Here is a 7,683-nt window from a genome sequence, read left to right as displayed (position 1 = left end):
GCTTTGCCAACAACATCGTTGCTCCCGGACGGAGTCCATGTGCCGGTCATGACGTGGTGGTAGGAAGGCTTTCGAGATTGCACCATCTTCCAGAACCAGATTGTCGTCTTGAAATAGACCGTAACATCACTAGCAACAATGTCCAGTTGTTTATATCGTCGAACCCCAGAGCGTTCCCTGTCGGTCCATAGTTGTAGTTCCTGAAAAACACAAAGAAAATCAAGACGAACATTAGGAAGTTGAAGATAAAGCTGCTCGCCATTTGCATCAGTTTATTATGGCTTTGAACTCTTACAGAGCTTCTAGCTCTGCCCTTCATGTTGCAGTAGCAATAGGAGGAGCGATATGAGGGGATAACGCCAGTACATGCAGACAACAGATAGTCAAGCGGTGACAGTACATGCAGATAGCCACAGTTTCGTCTTGACAGGTTGTCAAGCAGTGCCAGTACATGCAGATATCCACAGATAGCCATGTGCTCGTACAACTACCAACTTGCCCTGCTATGAAGGGCAGTCATACTATTAACATAGAGCTGCTACGAAGGGTGGTCAAGCAGTCATACTATTAACACAGAGCTACTACGAAGGGCAGTCATAGTATTAACACAACTTGCATATAGATGCCTCCTTGGTTCCTTGGTTACTTTGCTTCGCACAACATATTTAATGTTGCCTTGAACTAATGCTTGCGAAGGAAACAAATGAAAATGAGAAAGAAATAAAAGAATATAACATATGGTTTTGGACTCCTTGCCTCAGGAAGAGGCCAAATAAGGTAGCAAAAAAGATTTTATAATTAAAAATATATAGAGAGTCTAAAAATTTGGATCATAACCAGCTCAAACTAATATTAGTGACACTATTCTGATTACTATAATTGGTGCCTTGCTTGTGGCCGGGACTAATAAATCGTCACATTGAAAACATTAACAAAGTCGTGCCTAATTTCATTGGAAGGATAGTCACCCAGGCATCATTGCTAAGGCCGGAAAGCAAACAAGCCCAATTAATTCTGACAACATATATGTCCACATACCTCTCGTCTTATATGCATGCCAAATCATTAGTGGCCCATATATGAGGAATGAAATCGCGTGTAACAAAGTTCAAGCGAAAAGGAAAAGGCTCATGACCCAACAAATTATATATATAGTCATATATGCATGCCAACTCGATGTTGCGACGTATATGATGAATGAAATCACTCGTGTAGCAAAGTTCAAGCCAAAAGGAAAAACGGGCATGACCCAACAAATTATATATATGTCTCGGGTATTTATAAATGCCATTTCCATAGTGCATAGTTAACTGTAAATGTTTAAGTAGAAACATTGGGACGGCAGGAATCGTGGTCCCAAATCGATTTATATCAGCAACATTCAAATCACTCATGGATCATTGCTCTAACATAGTAAGTGCATGTACGAGTTACGTAAATCCAATCAACGGTGTTGGAAAAGGGTGAGTTTTCGCCTGGCTTTCAGGCAACACAGACGAATCAATTATACAACTTGCATCATTCAGAATAGTCAAATATCTGCAATTCGATAATTGAGAGAATAAAATTTGTAATACCAATATTCTATACAATCGTACTTCATAAGTCATATCTTATCATTTCCAAAAGCGACAGAAGTCCTGAATTCTATAATCACAGTACTAATTGAATGTCCTACGCACACACAGGGCGTATGGTAAAGTTTACGTATTTGTCCAACATGTGAGGTAAGTGGAAAATTCCAAAATTCTTCAGCAGAATTAGACAACCAGATGACAACAGACATCTCAGCCAAATTGTTCATCATAAACATTATAGAAAATCATGTGTTCATACAGCATTCGCACAAAGGCACCTACATAAGAATTTGCCATCATAATTAAATGTAATTCAACTTTCATAAATCAACTAGCGTGGACCATATTACTTATCTGGTTAAGTTAATTCCTGCTGGTGAATGGAGATTTTTACTACAAGGAAAAGAAAAAAAAACCCACGCGATTCTCCAAGAACTTCAGATTTGCATTACAAGAAAAAAAAATTACGAAATTTTGCCAAGAAATGTTGAGTTTATTGCAAACTTGTATTTTTCCTTAAAATTTATTTGTTAGTATAACACATTATTCTAACAAAATCTGCGTCAAGCAGTCAATGATTCCTTTATAAGCTAATCTGAATGTTTAACCTCCTGAGCCATATGGAATGGAGAATCATGTGGAAAAAGTCATGAGGTTTTGGAGGCTGGTTTATAATAAAATGTCTCTGAACTTGCTTCAGTTTACTTTGCATCTCGGCATACCTATTTACTGGTATGGATTGCAGTATGATCTTGAGATTTGGTATTTCGGACACGGGAACCTGAACAGAGAAACTTGTCCAATTCAGCACATCGCTGAAGGGAAGAGGATAGTCTTTTGAAATTATGACGGGCACACATTCAGTGTATAGTGCCTCCACAATACGAGGGCTGGCCACTTCGTATCCACTTGGGCACAGGCAGTATCTGCTCTTCTTCAAAAAATCAAGATATGACAAGCCGTTGGGGAGATATTCATGGACTTGCATGTCATCATCAGTACCGTTTTTCCAATGCTTAAACAATATAGGTCTGACAGGTCCATGGTTTCCACCCGCAAAGAATGCCAGCAGAGGCCTCTCTAGAGCAGCTGGGGCATCAAGCAAGCGAGGTACCGTACCCAGTCCATATCTCATTTCCGGAAGTGTTGCATCTTTTGTGGGATTGAATCCTTCTGAAGTGTTAGCATTGCATAGAACACGAATTGAATTATTGTACAAGAATGGATTTGCCTCAGATGCATAAGGCCCCTGCATATGCCCAAAACAAAACGAAAACATTGAATACTATAAGAATTTTTGAGAGAACTATCTTGTCAACAACATCACATTACAAGAATATGCTTCTAGGTGGTTCAATGACAGAATCAACAATAACCTTATAGGAACTTAACGAGCACACTGTTGTTGTAGGTGATTGATTGACAATATCAACACTAAATACGAATGAGAACTTTAACCAGCATGATTTTTCCAGGTGATTCCCTATTGTACGACCACGCTAACAATAACTGTGAGACAGCTAAACTTAAAATGTCCTTACTAGGGTTACCAAAAAGTCTATATTTAGCGCTGACTCTGTTCCCAACCGATACTAAAGTGTAAATATGTTTTCAACCATTAACATATTCTGATTTAGAATATTTTTATTTACAAAATTTAAAATCTTATTTAAAATAATTTTATTTACAAAATTTTAGGTATATTCAAACCCTTATCATTATAACTCATTTACATTCTTGGGTTGGATACTTGCAAACAGTACTAAACTTCCAAACCCTTACCATTATTTTGATTAGATAATTAATCTATGTTAATCCATGTTCTTAGGATGGTGGGTAGTCAAGTGATTGATTCCTAATAAAGTGAGCTAACATTTTGCTCTCAAACACAACTCTAACCTCTGCCAAGATTTTTCCCATTACACAAAAACCCATTGGTAATACTAAACCTCCAAACCTTTACCATTACATTGTGGATTAAAACATGCCAGAGATCTACTTAATTTAATAATGAATTTAATAATTACTCCAACCTAAAATATAATAAAATTATATGCAAAATATAAAATATTATTTTGATATGCCGAAAACAAATTTAGATTAACTATGTAAACTTTCACTTACCTATAGCTACATCATTGATTTTTTCCTGATATGGATTTGTTTTGGGATTTTCTCATACAAAGCCTATAAAAATATATTAAGAGCCCAATTTGAATGAGTTGTGATAAACTTGCACTTACCTATCCCTCATCACTTACTTCATAATAATGGTTTTCAATGTTTGCTTATACATTATCGGATTATCTGTGATTCATTGGTAGTTCAATGAAAATCTAATGCAAAAACCCTACCTGATAATTTCCAAATTGGGATGTTTTCAATGAAAAAAGCAAAATTGTAAACGCGACCAACGAGAAATATGGGAATACATTACCCAGTCATGGCATGAGATCATGAAATGATCGGCTCCCAGACTTCGGTTCCAAAACGGGTATTTGTTGGCAACAACGTTGACGTAATCTCCCACGAACCGTCTCAAGGGCGTGGCATCATAATTGAACTTGTAAATGTAACTGACCATGAAGGTTACGCTAAAGGGAAGAAAATAAACATGGGCATCCTCCGGGTTTAATGTCACGAACCGACCCCCCATATCAATCTCGTGAATGAATCTGCCTTCCGTCGTATAGATATCTACACACGGCCCGTCGTGTACCAGAGGTGGTTCCCCCTCGCGATATACAAAGATTTTGAAACGCTTCTCCATTTCCTTATAGCTCCTGATAACATAAATACAAATCAAATAAGCCTTACAAGCAGTAACTGAAATCCATTTACTAAAATATTATCAATCATACTAAAGATTCATATATGTATAGTTGAAATAGAATTTTTACTGATGAAAGGCCATGGCGTTTCGGTAGATGTCAGTAGTGGGAACAGAAGAATTCCCCGGTTCCGGTTTCTGCTCGCTGTGTAAAATCGCTTTCCTTATTGCTGCCCGAGCGCGTCTCAGGTCGATTTCCACCTTCGGAACACTACGCTTCCTCTTCTGATTCTGCTGCATGTACACAATAAAAATCAATTCAACCCTATTACCATTATGTATATTCTGAATTTGAACATTATTATGATAGCTTGCTTGAATCGAATTCATCACCTCATCGCTGCGATTAGGAGGAATTCCACCAATTGGGTTGACCAAGGGTGAGGCTGCTCCGGACTGGGATTCATGAGTATCAGGCCCCGCATGTACTGATCCAGATGAGGAACCAGGCCAAGGAAGTCCATAGCTCGATTTTGTGTGGGATTGCAGTGGATAAAACGATTGGAACAGATTGGCATGATAGGAATCGAGGAGCAAAAAATTGGCGAGGATTAAAACAAGGGCGAGAGCTAGACTGCTCTTCAGGCCACACATCCCCTCCATAACGATCAGCCTTCATGGCATATCCCCACCCAATTTATATGACACCAAACGCCCAAATTTCTGGCATTGTCTTCCGCTTTTCATGCTTCATCTCCTCTTCCTTATGTTTACCCACCCACTAACATTCTCCACTGCGCAGGATTTTAGAATTCGTTGGCCCGAGAATAATGGATGTGTGGGGTGAAATCAGTTGCTGCTAGCAAGTATCAACACAAATCTCAAGGTAGTTAGCTGTTAACGGCTAACATCGGTAGAAAATACCGGCACCGGCAATAATCCGAATGGGCAACTTAAACCGGTTCGAAGCAAACCTTAATTAAGATTCTGCATCATAAGCAGTGCAGATGTGTTGAATTGGAGTGGCCTAAACCGCGTGTTCTATGCATTTATTACTCTAACAAAACTAAATGGAGATAATTTATTAAATATGTATATTTTTATTATATTAAAATAAATGAGATATAATTTAGTATATATTTATATTTACAAATATATGATTTAGGGTATAGACATTTTTATAAAACGAGGGAAATTAAATGTTTCACCAAATAAACATTTTTGTTTCTTTTAACTCGAGGCATCCATCTGATTTTTTGGTGAGTGGAAGAAAAATTTGAGATGAAATATTGATCTGTGTTATTTAAACTGGTTTCTTTGATTGGAAAAACCTCTAGGACATTTCGATTGTGTAAGGGTTACCCATCAAGCTTGTGATTTCAATAAATTCTTGCCCGATTTTAGAGAAATTAGACTAAAAAGCTTCCAAAAAAATCGCACTAAACACAATTGGTTAATGTGATAGAGAATGCATGTAAACTAAGTTATTTTGTTATTATTTATCACTTTAATGGTCAAATTTATTTTAATTGATTGGATTTTTTAAATTAATTTAATAATAATTATTAATTATTTTTTTCCTTTTTAATTTTCTTCATTTTTTAAATCTTATGTTTCTTCCTTCATCTAATTTATATTCATTTTGAAAAGAAAGAAAACATTAGGTAAAAATCACATCATTAGAGTTTTGTCTACTCATTTCAAACCCTCTAGTGTAGTTCATTGTCATGATGAGATGAAGAACAAGATCTTGGCATAAGTTAAATAGATGAAGAGAAAACAAAATATTCATTATAATATAATGGTTAGATTTGACTAAATAAATAATATTTTTATATAAAGAAAATGGTTAGATTTGACTAAATAAATCATATTTTAATATAAATAAATAATTGTTAATATTGAATTAAGAAAATAATTAATCAAAAAGAAATTTTTAATAAAATGAATATTTAAAAATAAAAAAAAAAATAATATTTAGGTCAAATCTAACAGTTATATTATAACAGCTGTAATTTTTTCTCTTCGTCTATTTAACTTGATGCCAAGGGGTTCGAAATGGGTTGACAAAACTATTATGATGTGATTTTTACCGAAAGTTTTGTTACTTTTCATAATATGGATCACAAAAGCCTAAATTCAATTATTATATTCATTTTATTTTTTTATTTACTTATTTTCTTTTAATTCATTATTATTTGAATGTTGACACTTTTTTCTTCACAAGTTCTTTTATTTCGAGTTGTCTTTAGTGCAACTTTTTGGAAGCTTTTCTGGTGGATTTTTCCAATGTAATTTCTCTAAAATCCGAAAGGGATTCATTGAAATCATAAGCTTGATGGGTAAATCTTGCACAATATAAGTGCCCTAAGGGTTTTTGAGGGTGTCGAATCCATATATACGGTCAAAAAACTAGTTTAAATAACACAAATCAAGATTTCACCTCAAATTTTTTTGCCAAATTCCGGCACTAAAGACAACTCCATTTTATTTTTTTTCCTTTTATGGTTTTTTGGTAAGATGAGAATATTTATATTAATTTAAAAAAACATATGTACATTTGATCACAAAGCACCAAGATAAGTGGTGGTGTGTAAAGACACAATTGTTTGTTCCCACTAGCCATTAGGACAAATTAATGTGGAGCTTGTTCGACCTTTAAATAGGCTCCATTAAACACTAATACCAAGTGAAAAACCATGGGTGCTTGTATGCCTGGAACTCAAAACCACTAATAACTTGACCATGTCAAGTTTACTCGAACAACCCTAACAATCCTCCCTTGAAACTGGAACTTAGTAGATTGACCTAGTCCCATTCATCAACCATCTCATTTGATTTTTTACATTCCTCTCCTCAAGCTAGGATACCAGTACACCTGCCACCATGGTACCTCTCCAAGTGGTCCATTCCACAACTTCATGACTCCATGTGCCACTGCAGTACATGTATACATGAGCACACTCTTAAGGCCTTATAACTATGTGTGATCATGCACAACATGTTTGCCTTAATATTAGGTTGTACAACTTTCTAGGGAAATGCCTACCTTAGATCAAAACCCTTAAAGTGTTCACATATCACATATTTGACTCCTTCATTAAGCTTCAAATTATCGGCTCCAACTTCATTTTTTTAAAAATCCATATGACCACTCTCTTAAATTTTTATCATGTTACATCCATACTTTGACTTGGGCTTTTCTTTCTTCTCTCAAAACTACTGCGCACTTGTCTCCTTACATAACTAATGTGCTGCTCCATTTCGCAACCCCTACGCACTATCATTGCAATTTTACAATTAACCACAGCAGCGCTCTACTCTTTTGTCATTGTA

General features: G+C 35.7%; 1 pseudogene; it reads right to left on the bottom strand.

Moving 5' to 3' along the window:
- Window positions 1–2,160: 2,160 nt before the first annotated feature.
- On the bottom strand, window positions 2,161–7,126 carry LOC149151672 (putative glycosyltransferase At5g03795 pseudogene; annotated as a pseudogene).
- Between the last annotated feature and the right edge of the window lie 557 nt (window positions 7,127–7,683).

This window comes from Pinus tabuliformis, chromosome 9, assembly GCF_031772625.1.
Source record: "Pinus tabuliformis cultivar Carrire ecotype Pingquan chromosome 9, CPIR1, whole genome shotgun sequence".
Lineage (NCBI taxonomy): Eukaryota > Viridiplantae > Streptophyta > Pinopsida > Pinales > Pinaceae > Pinus > Pinus tabuliformis.
This window is presented reverse-complemented; position numbering and strand designations above follow the sequence as displayed.